At 43.3% G+C, this 19205-nt stretch overlaps 1 protein-coding gene and 1 long non-coding RNA gene across 4 annotated transcripts in view; one reads left to right on the top strand and one right to left on the bottom strand.

Annotated features, from left to right (window-relative positions):
• The window catches only part of ADGRA1 (adhesion G protein-coupled receptor A1), a 692353-nt gene that overhangs the window by 11042 nt on the left and 662106 nt on the right, over positions 1-19205 (top strand). The window lies entirely within an intron of this gene.
• On the bottom strand, positions 191-18403 carry LOC142502003 (uncharacterized). Its single transcript, XR_012803627.1, has 3 exons — positions 18321-18403; positions 16960-17007; positions 191-4931 (listed from the first exon to the last, which is right to left on the bottom strand). It is a non-coding gene; the product is annotated as an uncharacterized LOC142502003 (long non-coding RNA).

Below are 19205 nucleotides of genomic sequence, written 5' to 3' on the forward strand. Positions count from 1 at the left end.
AACTATTTATTATGAATATATACATTAAAATGTGTCTTATTCGCTCATAGGATACAAAGCAAAGATCCGAACAAACATTTACAATGATTTGAAGTGGACAACACATTAACGCTGGAGTTAGGGGCCAGCAATACATTGCAGAGCAGGTGGTGAAGGGAGCCCAGTAAGAAAAAATACACACATATATATATATATATATATATATATATATATATATATATATATATATTATAAAAAATTAGCTCACATACTAGTACCTCATCTAGTAAAGATATTTAACAAAGTTCTAGAAGGAGAGAAGTTTCCACAAACAATGCTTATGTAATAAATAATATTAATACATAAAGATGGCAAAGACCCCACACAATGCAAAAGTCATAGACCGATATCCCTAATTAACAATGACCTCAATTTCCCCCCCCAAAATATTAGCCACTAGATTGAATAAGATTGAATTAGTATCTCCTGCAACTGATAGATGCAGATCAGGCAGGATTATATGAGGTCGGCAGGCAGCGGATAACACAAGAAAAACAATCAACTTGATCCAAATAGCTAAACAGAATAACACGTCTTCAATGTTACTGTCTCTGGACACAGAGAAAGCTTTTGATCGTGTAGCCGGGTCCCCCTCTGCCTGTCACCCCCCTCACCTTGCTGGCGATCGCGGGTGCCGCTGAGCCCAATGGCGGTCCCGTCAGCCGGTCGCAGGTGTGGGGGCGGTCAGGATCCTGCTTCAGGGGTTGCCGGGGACGCGTGCGGCCGGTTGCTAGGGCCGCGATCGCGTTGCGAGGACTCCCGGCGCTCCCGAAGCAGGGCGGCAGGGCGCCGCCATCTTCTATGTGGTTGCGCATGCGCATGGGTTCCCTCATCACAGTGGCCACTACGTAGGTTGGCTCATGCACAGGACAAGTGCGCGAACGGGGGCCAATGAGAGGAGGGCTCCAGTTAGGGACTACAAGTCCCATGAGCCTTAGGGGACCCCATGTGATGCCAGGGAGACAATAGGGCCGCAGCATCTCCCTGCAGAGGAGATTAGATACATTTCGCGGGAATTTGCAGCAAGGCAGTTGGCGTCAGGAGCAGCTAGGGGAAGGAGGTAGGGTGCAGGAGTCAGTGACTCCCTGCACTAGGCCAGCAGCCCCCTAGGCTCCAGATAGCCCTGAGCCACCAGTAGTATTTAGTTGTTTCAGGGACAGGCCCCAGGTTAGGGACCCTGCCCCTTACTATCCAGAGCCAGTTAGGAACACAGCAGACGCTGCGCTTCCATCCAAAGGCTTGGGATCAAGCCTGCTCAGCAGAGAGAGCGGAACCGTACCAGGGGTGGACCGCCCTCAAAGATCTTCTCACCGGAGGAACCGGACATCACCCTAAAGCTCGTCTGATCCTTTGTGAAGAGTCTTTAACGCCCAGGTGCCGTCGCACTGGGCAGGTAACGTTACGCACGTGCACACACGAGAGTACTCTCACATAGTGGCAGCGCTGACCACGGGACAAGGGGGGTTATTCTGTGGACACGGTGTGGGGGTATACGGTGGTGGGTGTGGGGATTATGCAATATCCTTATGCAGTGCTAACCTTTAATGTGTTTAGTAAATGTTATGCTCATATATGCAGTAAAGCCTGTTCTGTTTTACAACCGTTTGCTTAACGTGATTGTTTCCTGTGAGGGCCTCCTCCCACTCCGTTGGGATCCCTCCCAGGTGGAGGCGTTGCACCACGAGATTGTATTATATGTATGTACCCCAGGCTCCCCTAGCGGAGGCTTAGGCTCCTGAGAGCCACACGGGTATACACAGCAGGTAGTAGCGTCTGTATTCACAGGGAATATCCGTTGCAATCGTATCGATTGGGGATATATGTTTGAGACACTTAGGGTTTTTGGAGTGAGAGGCAAATTTCTGAGAGTTATAGCCTCACTATACGGAGAACCTACAGCTAAAGTATGCTACCTCAATATGCAGACAGATAAGATACATATCAGAAATGGCACAAGACAAGGCTGCTCTCTGTCACCCCTGCTGTTCGCCCTAGCGATAAAACCTTTAGCAGCTCAAATCAGATTGAAAGCGGATATCAGGGGGATAGAGGTAAAACAAAAAGTATACAAACCGTCACTGTTTGCCGATGATATATTATTAATGTTATCAAGACCCCTAACCTCCCTGCCAAACCTATTCAATAATCTATCAGAGTTCCAAAAATTATCAGGGTTTAAAATAAATAATGACAATCCGAAGCCTTAAATATAAACCTCCCACAGGAACAATTAAAGCTTATAATACTAAATTTTGATTTCAAATGGAAGACCCAATCCATAAAGTACTTGGGAATTTGGTTAACCAATACACAGGACACCATATATGAGGCAAACTACCCAACAATGATAAAAACCTTGAAAGAAAGAGTTAGAGGAATGGTCCAGATATTGGTTGAGTAAACGCTATTAAAATGAACCTACTACCAACAATCTTGTACCTATTCCACACATTCCCAGTGCAGGTCAGGGCTAGGGATATACACGAACTACAGACAAAAATCACAACATTTACTGTATATGGAACAACAAAAAAGCGAGGTAAAAAATTACCCACACTCTATAAATCCAAGGCATCCGGAGGTTTAGCTCTGCCACATTTATTACAGTATTATCAAGCGACTCATCTAAGTCAGTTGATTCACTGGCCTGCTCACAAACAGAGGAAAAAATGGGTGGACATTGTGTCTGATACGTTTTCAGTCAACAATAGATATATGTTATGGTTAACAAAGAAAGAACTGACGGTGCCTCTGGAATCTATTACACACTCACTTAAAATGTGGGACTCCTTGAAATTGAAACATGGGCTGACCAACTTAAAATCTCAGATGACACCATTATTTGAGAATCCTAGTTTTGCCCCAGGCATGGAACCAACAGCTTTTAAAGAATGGAGCAAGGCAGAAACAACAAGGGTAAAAGATATTTGGGCAAATAAAGAAATTAAAGGGTTTGAGTCTGAAATGAGAGAAATTGGGTTACATAAATCGGCCTTCTTTAGATATCTCTAACTCAGGGACCACATAAGAAGCACAGGCCCATACAACGACAATACAGTATTTGAGAACATGTGTCTCGGGGGAGGATAAGAAAGGCCTGATCTCAACAGTATACAACATATTAGCGGTTATTAAACCAGAAACTGAAATAAAACCCAAATTTATGAAAAAGTGGGAAGAGGCGTTAGGAGAAGAATTAGATCAAGAGGAGTGGGATAATATACTTGAAGGGATTGCAAGGAGTGCCACATGTTTCCTAATGAAAGAAAATGCATACAAAATGCTCCACCAATGGTATTACACCCCACCAAGATTATCCACATTTTTTTTAGAAACATGTCACCCCTTTGCTCAAGAGAATGTGGTCAGTAGGGATCATTTGTACATGTATGGTGGACGTGTTCAAAGGTTACAAAGCTATGGAAGGCCACACATAGTAAGCGAGACTTTGGAGGGTCTGTCTTATGGAAAAACTGACGGGGATACAAAATGACATTTCAGAAATTCTTAAAAGTATGGGAACCATGGAGGATTTACATAGGAAATAGATATCTTACTAGGGGAACTCTCCAAATTTGAAGAACACAAAATAGGAGAGTCGTAAAAACCCACAAATTAAAAAAAGTATAACTCTTGAAGTAATCTCCGGGCAACGTGATCTGAACCCGTATATAACACCCCGGCGGACCCAAGGGTATTCCGTATTCCACTAAGGTCTGATTATTAATATGTATCTACTGTCTCCCCGAATGTGGAAAAATATTCTAAAAGCAATGACATTTGTTTCTTTTCTCCTCTTCCAGTCTTATTAGTTGATTTTTTTTGTATTAGTTATTTTATGTGCTGTCCTAATAGTGATGCCGTTAATGTCTACCCCGTTAAATGTGTTACGTGGACATGTATACAAATGTATGTAAACTAAAAGTAACATGATACCCTCTTTTCGTTCTGTATCCCAACCCCACCTTTTTTTACAGAAAATTAAAATAAAGAACAAGTTTACAGAAAAATGTAAAAATTATTGCATATATACATAAATACATACACATACTTACATATACATACATACGATTGCCAGCTTGGTTTGCTAAACCTGGAGACAGTAAACAGACTTCTGTTAGCTGATAAATGCTGGGTTGGACTATAATAAGTAAACTGATTGGGGAGTCCAGTAATTTATCCAAGATACCATGGGGGAGATTCACAAACATCCAAAAACAGGTCATCAGAGCTCGATGGGCGGTAACTGCCATTGACGTGAATGGTACTTGATGCTCCTCAAACTCCGATGCACATTATCGGAGCTTCATGAATCCTCAGATGGGGTCCCTGTTCAATATGCTTTGAAGATTTTTTCTCTTTGCTGGGGAAGATATTAGCTGCAGTCATGTGCATTTAGCGGACAGCTTCATAGCATATAGAATAGAGCCACTGAACTTCTGGTAGTTGCAGTCATGGTCATGCCTGGCGCCCGGATGACAGAAAACAGAAGTCGAGAAGGCGACAAGCAGCCAGCACAATAACTCTCTAGAAAATGAGCGTGCCATGATGAACCTGGTACCTGATAAGTACGTCACAAGAGCACTGTAAAGGTTAATACTTGATTTACACTTGTATCCATTGTTCTCTGATCATGGCAGTTGTGTTGATGTATCACCACGTGACGAAAGGTCCATATGGGACCTGAAGCGTTGTTTCCCCTCTGTTCTTGGTTTTCACAATAAATGAAGAATTGCACTGTGAACTTGTGAGTAGAGCTCTACTTTGTACATCCTGTCCTGGAGGAGACCTGCATTTTAAGGCATTTGCTTGTCTATGTTGTGTTGGCTGCACAAGCCGGATTCTCCTCGCCTGAAACGGTTTCCGGCACGTTGGAACTGTATGATGCATCACTATGACCATAAAAAGTATGAGTATCAATTAGGTGAAGTCTTTGGGGTATTGGAAATATCATTTTTTTTTTATTTCTGTTGACCCAGAGAAAGACAAAACATGTTTAAATCAATGATTAAAAAATAGAAATTCCTTCCTTGCCCTAATATACAGTATGTATGTCTTTATTTATATAGCGCTATTAATATACATACTGTAGCGCTTCATAGTAGTAATATACGTGATAATCATAAAGAACAAATAACACATAGGGGCCTATGCAGAGAGCAGCGAATTTTAAAATTGGCGAGTTTAATAAAAAGTAGCTTTTTTGGAGAGTTTTATTCTCCATATGCAGAAATGTGCGAATTCTGCTATGTTTAACATGGATGCGTCTGGCGAGTTTAAATTGGCGAGATGCGCGCTGCAGAAATGTGTTAAAAAAAATTCGCGCCTTTTTTTTCCCTTTGCTATGGCCGCGAGCGGCAGCTTCTTGCCAACTTTTTCTGGCGAGGCAAAACGGAGACAATCGCGCCATTTTATTGGCGCGAACAGCCGCTAGATGCCGTTCGCGCCTCTCTGCATAAGGATATTTTTAAAACTGGCGAGATGGAGGTTCTCGCCAGCCGCGAGGCGAGTTTTAGAAATAGAAAAAAAAATTGGCGCGTTTTTCGTAACTCGCCATTTTCTGCTGTTTTCTGCGCGATTTTCTCCAAAAAATGGCGAGTTTTCAAATAGCGCTGCTCTCTGCATAGGCCCCAATATGGGAATAAGTGCTTCAGACATAAATTAACATTTAGGAAGAGGAGTCCCTGCTCCAAAGCGCTTACAATCTAATTGGTAGGTAGGAAGAACGTACAGAGACAGTATGAAGGTGTTCTGGTAAGTGCGTCTGCAGGGGGCCAAGCTTTATGTATCAGGTGTATATATGTATTAGCCACAGAGCTACTGTACTCATATGCTTTGTTAAGCAGGTGTTTTAAGGTGGGTCTTAAAGGTGGATACAGTGTGTTCATCTGTCAATTAAAAACTATTTCAGACCCACAGACAAAAAAACACTAAGCTTTTTCGATGGCCACCAGTTGTCACCAAGATATATTAAAATGATTAATTCCATTCTGTGTGTAAAATGTTTTCAACTGGTTCACTATAAGAACATAATTAAATGCATTAATACTGTGATTGTCAAGTTTGGTTCATGATACCCTGAATATTGATAAATTCCCTATTCTGAAGACCTGTTTTGTGGACGCAAACATGTATTTATATATACTGCGCCATACTGAGCTAGCTCCAGACTATGCAAAGACCACGGATAACATGTTACATTTGATTCCTTAACGGCCTGGAAATGACAAGGAGAATGAATATCCTTGCAGACAAGCAGCCTGTTTTCACTCGGTTTTATTGGTCAGTAGAAAAAGATCTTTACCATATGGAATATAACCGTTTAAGTTCTTTATCAGGAAATAGGCACCACAGAAAAGAAAGAGGATTATTGTTACAAGTGCAGTAGCACGTTGGTTACTGACCAATAGCTCTATTCAGTGAAAGTTACTTTAGCGCCACTTGAAACCACATAGCTAAAAGCTTTGCAGGATTGTTATGTCAGTATTTTTTTTATTTTTTTTAACATTCTCTGGATCTTAACCCTCAAGGATTTGTGTTAGGCCTCGGCCATGTTACTTGCTTGCTGGCGGAAGCGCGCTGAGGCGCGCTCCCGCTCAGCACTGAGCCCCTACAGCCGCAATTAGAGCGGCTTTAGTAGGGGCTCACCTGCGCTTACGCGCGCTTGCGGAAGCGCAGGTCTTGGGGGAATTTAAAATTCCCCCGCTTGCCGGCGAGACAGGCCGGTCACGTGAGCGGTTCGCCCAATGAGGGCGAACCAGCTCCGTGACGTCACTGGCCCGCCCCCGGCCAGTGACGCGCCCGCCCCCGGACCGCCCCCGGACCGCCCCCTGACGGCTGCTGAGAGCGCTTGCGGTAAGCAACCGCAAGGCCAGGGAAAGCACCCGCTTTCCCTGCGCCTCAGCGCGCCTCAGCACGCCAGCAGGGACCGTGGACTCGGCCTTAGAAAGCTTCTCCCCTTTCCTAAATTAGCAGAACAAATGTCATTCAATCTTTCTAAAATATAGTCCAACTCAATGTGTTCCCATGTTTATTAAATGTAGATCTTTATTTTAAATCGGGCACATTACACTATGTTTTTGTGAAGCTATTTTTGCCACTGATTATAAATTTTAAATTTTTTTTAAAAATCATTTAGAGGAGTGACTGAATAATAATAATAATAATAATAATAATAATAACATACAGTATTCTTATGTCTGGAACAAAAATCACCATTTAAACGGGCAATGGATGGAAGGGAAGTAAACATAATTATGCCCCTTTACAAAGCATTAGTAAGATCACACCTTGAATATGGAGTACAATTTTGGGCACCACTCCTAAGAAAAGACATTATGGAACTAGAGAGAGTGCAGAGAAGAGCCACCAAATTAATAAAGGGGATGGACATTCTAACTTATGAGGAGAGGCTAGCTAAATTAGATTTATTTACATTAGAAAAGAGGCGTCTAAGAGGGGATATGATAACTATATACAAATATATTCAGGGACAATACAAGGAGCTTTCCAAAGAACTATTCATCCCATGGGCAGTACAAAGGACTCGGGGCCATCCCTTAAGGTTGGAGGAAAGGAAATTTCACCAGCAACAAAGGAAAGGGTTCTTTACAGTAAGGGCAGTTAACATGTGGAATTCAGTACCCATGGAGACTGTGATGGCAGATACAATAGATTTGTTCAAAAAAAGGTTGGACATCTTTTTAGATGGGAAAGGTATACAGGGATATACCAAATAAGTATACATGGGAAGGATGTTGATCCAGGGATTAATCCGATTGCCAATTCTTGGAGTCAGGAAGGAATTAATTTTTCCCCTTTATGGGGTTTTTTGTTTGCCTTCCTCTGGATCAATAAGTAAGTATAGATATAGGATAAAGTATCTGTTGTCTAAATTTAGCATAGGTTGAATTTGATGGACGTACGTCTTTTTTCAACCTCATCTACTATGTAACTATGTAACTATGAGTTTAGACCAGGGGCGGGCAATTCCAGACCTCAAGGACCACCAACAGATCAGGTTTTAAAGACATCTCTGACTGAGCCACGTGTGCTGAAGCAGGGATATCCTGATAACCTGACCCGTTGGTGGCCACTCAAGACTAAGTTGCCCGCCCCTGGTTTAGACATAATCACAGAAATAGCGGCGGCGTTACAATGGTATTGCTGTGCCCATGGCTATTTCTGGGAGACGGAGCCAATTTAGAGTCATTAGCAGCTGTTAATAAAATATGACCAGGTCCTGGGTTCGCACCATTGGCTAGAAGTAATTTTAACATCTCTCGCAGCCGTACTGGGCACCTGCGCATAACAATTATATCTGCATAACGTTTGCAGTTAATTAATCGGCACACACCTTGAACGCGACTTGCTAAAACAAGACCGGTGCTATTTAACGTGTGTACGCCCATATTGAGATCATCGAATTAAATTAGGAATAGGGCACGCCTCCCCTCCGCCTGTTAAGGCTTTATAATAACGACCCCCCACGCAAACTATCTTTTGTATTTGTGGCCAACTCCAAATTGGGGTCTTGTAAGTCGGGAACTATTTACAGTATTTGATGAGTTTTCTCTACGACTGCACTGTTAGCCAACTCTAAATGGGCCCCATGTGTCAGAAGGGAGAGATGACAAGGATTCCTCCCGTCTGCGTTACTGCGTTACTGCGTTACTGCAGAACTGCCTATCAATTGGACTGCTGGAATATTAGGCTTGTTTCCTCTACCGCAATAATAAGGTAATTATATTTCTGCATGGCACTTTCATATCATAAAACCAATTAGGAGGATGGGAGTGTACTCAATATGCAGTAAGACAAGAAAACAGAAAAGAAGGGATCTAAAGCAACTCGGCGTACATTGTTTGCAAACAAAACCTCTGTCAAAAGCTATTTAAAAGACTTATACTTAAAGGAGTTTTATAAAGAAGGCATTCATTTTCAGATTGAACCTACTAAGCATATCACTACCATTAGTTTATTCTGCTCCACCAATGTGGGATTGCACTTGTAAGCACTCAGATGTCAGAAGGTCATATAGCAGCACATGGTAATGCACCCCAGGAGTGTCTAATCATAAGGACGTTCTGCCTCATAGATCTGGAATTAGCATGTTGAAGATGTCCCTTTTTTACTTATGAAACTCCCTTTGAAATGATAAGCTGGGTTAGCCAATACAGTGGCAGCAAACACATTGAGTGACATGTTCTGCCTTCTTTGGGCTCATCGTCAGATTAGTCTTAGTTGCTGGCACTGCATTGTGAAGCTGGTTATAGTCCTATAGCATAAAGTAATATCATACACATTACATTGGCAGGGAAGTACTATGTCACCCTGGGATTCAGTAAATATTAGCAGTGGCTATAGCACAGTGTGGCAAGAATACAATTCAAATAGTGAAGGGAATAAATAGTTTTGTTAATTGCTCATTCTCCTCGTGTGTGAGAGCACAAACCCTTATTGCCCAAAGCAATGTCTTTGGCAAATACAGTAGTTGCAAATGATAAATTAGACTAATGAGATAATACGCTTCATTACTTACTTTTTTTGTCTGGAACAATAAACCCCTTGAGGCATAAGGGACAGGTGACCAAAGGTTCCTTCAGAATTAGAATATGAGACTATCTGGCACTATGAAATGGAATTCTTAACAAATGTCATCAGCATTTGTTTCAAATAAAAAATGCATATCCCTATAACAAGTACAGTATCAAGGTTGAGAATGCTTTAATAACAGTAACAAGTTTGACACAGTTCTCAATGGCAGATTATGGAAATAACTGATTGTACTGTAATTAGCTGATACACAGCCAAATGACACACACTATCTCCTTCCCTCCCCATTTCAGTGTCTGGTTTGGGAGTAACGCCACGTTTAGGTAAGACTGGTGTAACCCAAGTCAAAGCTATAGGGGAACCTCCGCAGCTGTCAAGTGGAGTGGATGTAGGTGCTCCCTAGGTGGATACGTAATAATGAACAGAGAACAGAAACCTAGATTGGGCACTCAAAACATCTAGGAGAGAATTTAAAGTGAGGATCATCGAGCACCTGGGTACCATCAGGAACAAGAGTGACACCCCTGTAGCTAGGCATGTCAATGTCTGCCAGAATGGGAACACGGACTCAATCAAGTTTATTGGTATTGATAAATAGTCACCTGGCATCCGGAAGGGTGACTGGGATTTGGACTTACTCAGAAAGGAAGCAAGGTGGATATATACCATAGGGACCCTGTCGCCTAGAGGTTTGAACGAAGGGTTTATGTACTCACCTTTTATTTGACATCTGCTATGTTATGGCTTCGCCCTTAATGAGAGTTTGCTGTCTCCCCTTTCTACTGATGTCCAACCTTGACTTTGGACAAGACCCCAGAATCACTGTCCTATACATACATTGACATGTGTCTACCTTAGGGTGGTGACACACATAATAAGCAACTATTATTCCACAACTGCATATATACCATCACTCACCTACACATCAATAGGGACCACCATTATGTCCCCTATGCCTTTACCTTTTTACTACATGTACCAGAACAACAGCCTGGTACAAATATTGATGGTACCGGCATTGTGTATGAACTAAGAGGTTTACCTGCCCCCGATGCCTATATCTAGCGTGCTGTCAGAGATACAACGATGTCACGCACAATGGGGAGGCACAGAGTGAATGGGACAAAATCCGATTGAACGCTAGGGATATAAAGGTACTCACTCAATGTGTGGGTCCCTCCCCCTCGTACTTGCCTTGAAAAAGCGTGGTTACGCGAAACGCGCGCGTCGGCAACACGGGTGCACGCGCACGACTCACATGCCTACTCGTGAGTCAGCTGGCGCCATTATCCACCGGCATCTGCAGCGTGCAATCTAAATAAGTGGCTTCTATGACTGGATTGTTTTAAGGAGCAGCCTTAATCAGAGGTTTTTACTCTATCTGTATACACTCTCTAAGTAGGGTGCACACTAAGTGTACCTATACTATGTTTGCATATTGGTTACCCTCCCACTAGCAGTGACCCTTTATTGACCAGCCCTGACTAACAGAGCTGGTGTCGGGTCATTGCTGTTTACCCTTCAGCTATTACTTACCCAACATGGTAAGTGTACATCTGGTACTGTGTATATTCTCTGCATACATATAGGGTTACTGATGGTGGGGGGCGACGGCCTGATTCCTATGAAACAGCGCCTGTTTTTCTGCTAATGTACCTAAGTGTGTGCCTTTCAGTCAGATACACTTGCCATATATATGGCTGTGGGATTATAATTATCCCCGCACATCTAGCTCCACTACATTTGGGATCTATTATTCACCCAGGTGTACTGAGCTACAATTATATACCCTGTCTTGGCTATCTACACCACACAGCAACAAGTATTTTTACCACCATTAGCTCTATCATCTGTGGTATATACCAACCGTGCCTCCTGTGTCATTTTGACATTAACATTGTGTTTGGAGTTTGGCAGACCTGGCTAGGATCTGTTTAGGTGATCGTTGCTTTATTGTGAACACAGGGTTCTGTACTGATACACACCACTACAGTGGAGCTTCTCACCTCTGGTTACCCTCACAAGTGGTTTATCGTAGCCATTTGGACTTGGATTGCCAAATAACCATTAGAGTATATTGGCTATTCACATACTTTTGATCCAGAACTTTGCATTGCAGGTTCATATGTTTAGGATCTATGCGTTTAATACTCGTTTTAATCCCCAATATTTTAAGTGGTAATATTAAAATCATGTTTTAATTCCTTCACTCACCACCCACTAGATGTTTTGAGTGCCCAATCTAGGTTTCTGTTCTCTGCAACCCAAGTCATTAAGCTAAAACACGGCAGTACTAACTTACTTAACATAGCGTTAAGCCTATTCTAATGAGATAACGAACGGCTGTTGTTTTTGCATATATAATTAGCTCTGTAGCTGTGCATTAACCTCAGGGAACAGAACGTCCGTTACTGATTTTGATAACTTGACGTTATGAGTCCGGAGCTTTGGGAATCTGAGCCTGAGCGTATCAACAGAAGGAACGTAGGAGTTCAGCAAAACAAATAGGGGGTTATGCTCTAAAGCGCATTAGTACTGATTGCGCACTAACACACGGAAACTCTCATTGAGTTGAATAGGAGTTTTCACTCGTTAGTCCCTGATTGGCACTTTAGAACATAACCCCTCCATAATGTGATAGGATGTATGAAATGGTCAGCATTATTCTTTACCTTCACAAACCTACGCCAGTTCTTAAGGGGTGTAACCCTTTCTTACCATATATTTTAAATCTCGTTACAAAGGAATGTGCAACACATGAAAAAAACACACTGAACAAATATATAATGAAGTAGATCACAAATCAATTAGTGAAGGTGTAAAGCAGTGTTTCGCAACAGCGTTTCCTAGGTCCCTTGTGTTCTCCATGCATCCCTCCAGGGGTTAACCTGCAATTTTCAGCTCATTTGAAAATTGGACCAAATACAGAAGTATTTACAATGCATCTAATCTCAGACGCGCTATTAGAGGGGTTTGGGGTTCCTTACAATGCATATGATCTCAGACGCGCTATTAGAGAGGGCTGGGGTTCCTTACAATGCATCTGATCTCAGACGCGCTATTAGAGAGGGCTGGGGTTCCTTACAATGCATATGATCTCAGACGCGCTATTAGAGAGGGTTGGGGTTCCTTACAATGCATCTGATCTCAGACGCGCTATTAGAGAGGGTTGGGGTTCCTTAAATGCATATGATCTCAGACACTATTAGAGAGGGTTGGGGTTCCTTACAATGCATCTGATCTCAGACACGCTATTATAGAGGGCTGGGGTTCCTTACAATGCATCTGATCTCAGACACGCTATTATAGAGGGCTGGGGTTCCTTACAATGCATCTGATCTCAGACACGCTATTATAGAGGGCTGGGGTTCCTTACAATGCATCTGATCTCAGACGTGCTATTAGAGAGGGTTGGGGTTCCTTACAATGCATCTGATCTCAGACGCGCTATTAGAGATGGTTGGGGTTCCTTACAATGCATATGATCTCAGACGCGCTATTAGAGAGGGCTGGGGTTCCTTACAATGCATCTGATCTCAGACGCGCTATTAGAGAGGGTTGGGGTTCCTTACAATGCATCTGATCTCAGACGCGCTATTAGAGAGGGTTGGGGTTCCTTACAATACATCTGATCTCAGACACGCTATTAGAGAGGGTTGGGGTTCCTTACAATGCATCTGATCTCAGACGCGCTATTAGAGGGGTTTGGTGTTCCGCAGAATTGCACAATATAATGATAGGGTTCCTTAATAAAAAAAAAGGTTGGAAATCTATAGGCACACACATTTGAATAGGGGAAATAAAACCTTCAAAAAATCTCTCTGTTCTCATCACTAGGATAAAGGGAATAAGACAAGAGATGTATAGTGTGGTATTTCTTTATAAGTATTGGATTTTTGATTAAAATGCACTTACAGGAATAAAAATAAATATAGCAGCGTAGAAACAACACAGAGGACACCACCCAACAACCCTCCGTGTAGGACCTTCCCCCACTACCATCTATTTAAAATGTAAGAAACTGGATTAACAATCCTTTTTACATTTGACCGCACACAAAATAACACTTCTCTGTTCTGATGCATAAACCCATATGGCTCTTTAACATCAGTTATGCCTTAATCCAGGGGTCGCCAACTCCAGGGCCACCAACAGGTCAGGTTTTACGGATATCCCTTCTTCAGCAATGACTGAGCCACTGATTGAGCCACCTGTGCTGAAGCAGGGATCTCTTGAAAACCTGACCTGTTGGTGGCTCTTGAGGACTGCAGTTGGCCACCCCTGTCTTAACCATTAACAACTGCAGCAGTCTCACAGGATACTATTTAAATAAGAGGGCATTTGATTGCCCCTTGTGTTAAGTTGATAGCATATATTAGATAACATTGGTCACATATTAGAAGCCATATATCTGTACTGTGTTAATAACGAGACGCTGAAGATTATTTACTGCTCAGATCAGTAACATAGTGGCACTGTTACAAAGATGAAAGTCACAAACCGCTTACTTTATGATTTAAATGTAATGCTTTCTTTGATCTTTGAGTTGCTCCTCATTACACGTAACTTCTTGGTACATTACATGCCATCTTGTAGGCTTTTATTTTTTTATTTTTAAGCAAATGCCTGAATTTAGAAAGCTTGGTTTCCTGCATTCGGAAGTGTGACCTTTGGCCCCGTTAAAGGAGCAGTCCAAGCAATATCATACGTGTGTTTTATTTTTAATTTGTTCTGTACTATTACATGATACTTAATGCATTTTTTAAATTCAACTCTTAATGCCATTTTTAACGTTTTAATATAATGATAATATAATACAGCACTTATTCCCTCACCTGCTGCCTCTATCAGTCTCCCAGCATACCACTTAGATTGTAAGCTCTGCGGGGATGGGATTTCCTTTCCTATTGCCTGACTTTGCTGCGCTTATTGTATTATAATTCCCTGTACTGTATTCTTTGTGAAGCGCTGAGTACACTTTTGGTGCTATATAAATAAAGACATACATACATAATAAGCAGCCTTTGATTTCTATAGCAGGTTTAGCACACTTCCCCAGCAGTGCAAGATATTCAACACTTTCCTGTTTGTGATCATTTGTTGCCAATATTCCCAGCAGTGTGTGCTGCAAACTGAAACAATAGATCATGTCACCTTAGTTATATAAGGATACATTGTAGTTGCTGAGTTACACTGACTGAAGGATTGATTTGAAAGTGAAAGGCGGCCATTTAGTGAACCCTGGGTAGCAGGATCTTTGCTGATCGATCACGGGAGAACTAATCGATCAGCAGCTTAGGTAATTAGTTTTCAATAAAGATAATCAAAGGCGGCATATATTAAAACAAAAACTTGAAGTGCTGTTTGGATTGCCTCTTTAAGGGAAACATACGTGTTGTATGTACTTTATATACCAAGCTCTGCGGTGGTTCTGCCAATGAGGGCGAACCAGCCGCGTGACATGGCTGCGCCCCGCTATGCCTCCCCGGGGCCGTACCCAAATCTTGTCTTTGCTCCCCCTGTTCTTTCCAAGACGCGCGTCCCATTGCGACCCCTAGACCGCGGCTAAAACTGGTGCACGTGCCGCCAGGAGAAGAAAAGAGTGAGAGAGAAGAGAGGGAGGGAGAGAAGAGAGAGACATGAGAGGGAGGGAGAGAAGAGAGAGACATGAGAGGGAGGGAGAGAAGAGAGAGACATGAGAGGGAGGGAGAGAAGAGAGAGACATGAGAGGGATGGAGAAAAGAGAGAGACATGAGAGGGAGGGAGAGAAGAGAGAGACATGAGAGGGAGGGAGAGAAGAGAGAGACATGAGAGGGAGGGAGAGAAGAGAGAGAAGAGAGGGAGGGAGAGAAGAGAGAGAAGAGAGGGTGGGAGAGAAGAGAGAGACATGAGAGGGAGGGAGAGAAGAGAGAGACATGAGAGGGAGGGAGAGAAGAGAGAGACATGAGAGGGAGGGAGAGAAGAGAGAGACATGAGAGGGAGGGAGAGAAGAGAGAGAAGAGAGGGAGGGAGAGAAGAGAGAGAAGAGAGGGAGGGAGAGAAGAGAGAGACATGAGAGGGAGGGAGAGAAGAGAGAGACATGAGAGGGAGGGAGAGAAGAGAGAGACATGAGAGGGAGGGAGAGAAGAGAGAGACATGAGAGGGAGGGAGAGAAGAGAGAGACATGAGAGGGAGGGAGAGGAGAGAGACATGAGAGGGAGGGAGAGAAGAGAGAGACATGAGAGGGAGGGAGAGAAGAGAGAGACATGAGAGGGAGGTAGAGAAGAGAGAGACATGAGAGGGAGGGAGGGAAGAGAGAGACATGAGAGGGAGGGAGAGAAGAGAGAGACATGAGAGGGAGGGAGAGAAGAGACATGAGAGGGAGGGAGAGAAGAGACATGAGAGGGAGGGAGAGAAGAGACATGAGAGGGAGGGAGAGAAGAGACATGAGAGGGAGGGAGAGAAGAGAGACATGAGAGGGAGGGAGAGAAGAGAGACATGAGAGGGAGGGAGAGAAGAGAGACATGAGAGGGAGGGAGAGAAGAGAGAGTCTTGAGAGAGAGGGAGAGAAGAGAGAGACATGAGAGGGAGGGAGAGAAGAGAGACATGAGAGGGAGGGAGAGAAGAGAGAGACATGAGAGGGAGGGAGAGAAGAGAGAGAAAGGGGAAGGAAAAGAGAAAAAGATGCTGGGAAAAGAAGCATCAGATTGTTAGAGAGAAAGGATAACACTGAAATATACATGGAGGATTTAATAAAGAGAGAAGAGAAGAGGGAGGAAGAAAGACAAGGGGAAATAAGATAAATACATGAGGGGAGAATAGAGAATGAGATGAACAATAGGAAGAGAAGATATGCTGATGGGGCAGAGAGACATGCTGAGGTGGGGGAGGGGTTGGGGATGAGAGGAGAGAGACATTTAGGGGGGAAAGAAGAGAAATACGAGAGATGGGGAGGAGCAGAGACACAGAACGGGAAAAGATGGAATGACAAAGGGTGTGAGAGACATTAGGGGGAAAGGAGAAAGACACTGGGGGGGAGGGGGAGGGAACAAAGAGACACGGTGGACAAAGTAGATTGAGTGTGATTGTCGTAACATTTGCAGGGGCCCCATTCTTCAAGTTTGTCCTGAGCCCGCCAAATTCTTTTGGCGGCCCTGGGTAACCAACTCCAGTAATTCTGACTGAGCCACCTGTGCTGAAGCAGGGATATCCTTTAAACCTGACCTGTTGTTGGCCCATGAGGACTGGCATTGGCCTCCCCTGCTCTAGAGTGTTTTACAGCACCATAATATGCCCCGCGGCTTAGCGCTGCTTAGTGAATAAGGTCTCTAGTTGTGTATTTAAAAAAGTGTGTTTTCATGTACATGTTCTCTTCTTTCATCTTACCTTCTTCCTTTCAGCCCTTATCCGAATTCCTGTTATTTTCACTCATTCCTAGAATAGAAAAATCAGATTAGACAGGATGAAGGTATTTCCAATTTGTATTGAAAGAATGACCGTTTGCGTAGTTGCAGTATCAGGATGTGGTGCGCTGTAGGTGCTGAGCCGTGACATTTTGATGTGTACAGAGAGTTTGTGTGTATATTACAACGACTGACATGATTAGCATTTTATTACACGACAGTTTTTAGTGGAACATTTGTTGTTTTTCCTTCCATTTTACTCAGTCGTGAACCCGTAGCTTCCTGCTGTGTGGTTTCATAGTCCTCTCTCCAGGGGAATGTCTATGCATTGAAGTTGAACGTCACATATCTGCTTATACATCTCCCGCCTAAGCTTGTTTGAGAATGTGAAGCCGGCTAGAAAGGATTGATGAAGAGGAAGTAGCATTTGAAAGCATTCCTAAAATAGGAGCATATTGTAATAATCTCCTAGTATTTGTGTTTACTAGTCAACGTTTGGCATAGGTGAGCCAACATGTTGCCGGTGCAGTGCTGATGGAAACTCCATTTCCTTTAGAGAAGCATGTTTCAGCGGTAAACCTGTTAATAATTTATCAGCAGGGCCAACGTGGTGGCGGTGCCATTCTACTGACCCCCGCGCTTACAGAGTCCCCACGGTCTTGCGCACAGCATTTAAACTGATTGCCGGGGGGAGAGAGCGGGGCCTTTTGTAAGCTTTGGCATCTTCTCCTGCCCCTCATCTCCGGAATCTTCTCCTTGTGATGAGGGGTCACCGTGACAACACGGCGTCACATGACGACGGGTCACCATGACAAAGTGACGTCACATGACGCTGTGATGTCATGGCAAAACATAGCTGGAGAAGGTAAGAGGCCCCAGGCTCTCGCCCCGCCACACGCCCAAACTCTAGTCTATATACTAATATAAAGGGTTTCAGTTCAGCTAAAAAGGTAAAAAAAAATCATGTTTGGCTGGCTGTGAACAGTGTTTTACTAAGAAAATGATAAGTAATTTTGAACATGTTTCTACCCCCGACGCATTTGAGGTGTCTTGAAGCAAAGCAATAGGAGCATTTAGCATAAGTGTTATACAGAGTGCATATAGCAATAGGATATTGTGACAACTCTGCCACATTGCAGGATCTTTGCTCTCACATTAAAGGCAGGAAGCAAAAGGACCTGTTAGCAGGTGTATTCTTAAAGGAATAAAACAAAGCAACAATCAAGCAAAATGTCCAGGTCCCTTCTGAGAGCGCTAACTAACAGTTGTTAGTCCCTAACTACCAGTGGGAGAGCTATGCCCTTACCACCTATATCAAACACAGCCATGTGCAGGTAATGTTACCTGCTGCCTCCCAGCTTTCTCCTGACTGGGATAAGACAGCGGAGTCCAAGCCTTGTGCCAGGCACATCCTTCTGGGCAGCTTGATTCCCCGTGGTGCACCTCGTTCGTGGCGGCAAAGTCCTGAAGCTCCCAGGCACACCCTCTGGGCGGTCCCCTCAGCCTCTTGACATACAGTATCTCTGCATGTTCTGGAACAGGAAGCAATGACAGGAAGCAATGTCCTGCCTTTTAAAACCCTGCTCAGAGGTTAATTGTCTACAGCCTACCAGCCAGGGTGTAGTCTGCTGCAATAGTGAGGGATTTAACCCTTCACTCACTCACAATAAATACCATTTTATGTGCTTCAAAATCACCTGGCACATTTGAGATGTTATGTACATTGGCTAAACATTTTGAGAAAATATTAAAGGATGATATCCCATTTCCGTGACACTACGAGGTTACCGCAGATTTATTTGTATGTGATATGGATTCAATTCTTAACAGTCTTGCATTCTGCACTTCGCTACTTTTAATGAATGGAACATTGTGACTGTGGTATATTGGACTCCCGCTGTGATTTCCCTGCTACTCACCACCCCACTGACCTGTGCAAAACAACACGCCAAGAACTATGCACGTTAAAAGGGGTTTCCTTTGTGAGCAACGTTCTAACATCCTACGGACTGGCCTCACTGCTGTTCAAAAATATGGACAGTGGAAGTATGTCACTAAGCAGTATGCAAACCTATTTCTATGATTATATTCCCCCTTTCTAATTAAGTATGTAGAGGACTTATGTATTGTTTGGGGGATTTATATGCTGTATATATTCATATCATGATTTTGAATGATAATGTCATCAAGAAGTTGTCCCACATGTAACGTAAAAGGAAAGTTCAAGAG

Source organism: Ascaphus truei, chromosome 8, assembly GCF_040206685.1.
Source record: "Ascaphus truei isolate aAscTru1 chromosome 8, aAscTru1.hap1, whole genome shotgun sequence".
Classification (NCBI taxonomy): domain Eukaryota; kingdom Metazoa; phylum Chordata; class Amphibia; order Anura; family Ascaphidae; genus Ascaphus; species Ascaphus truei.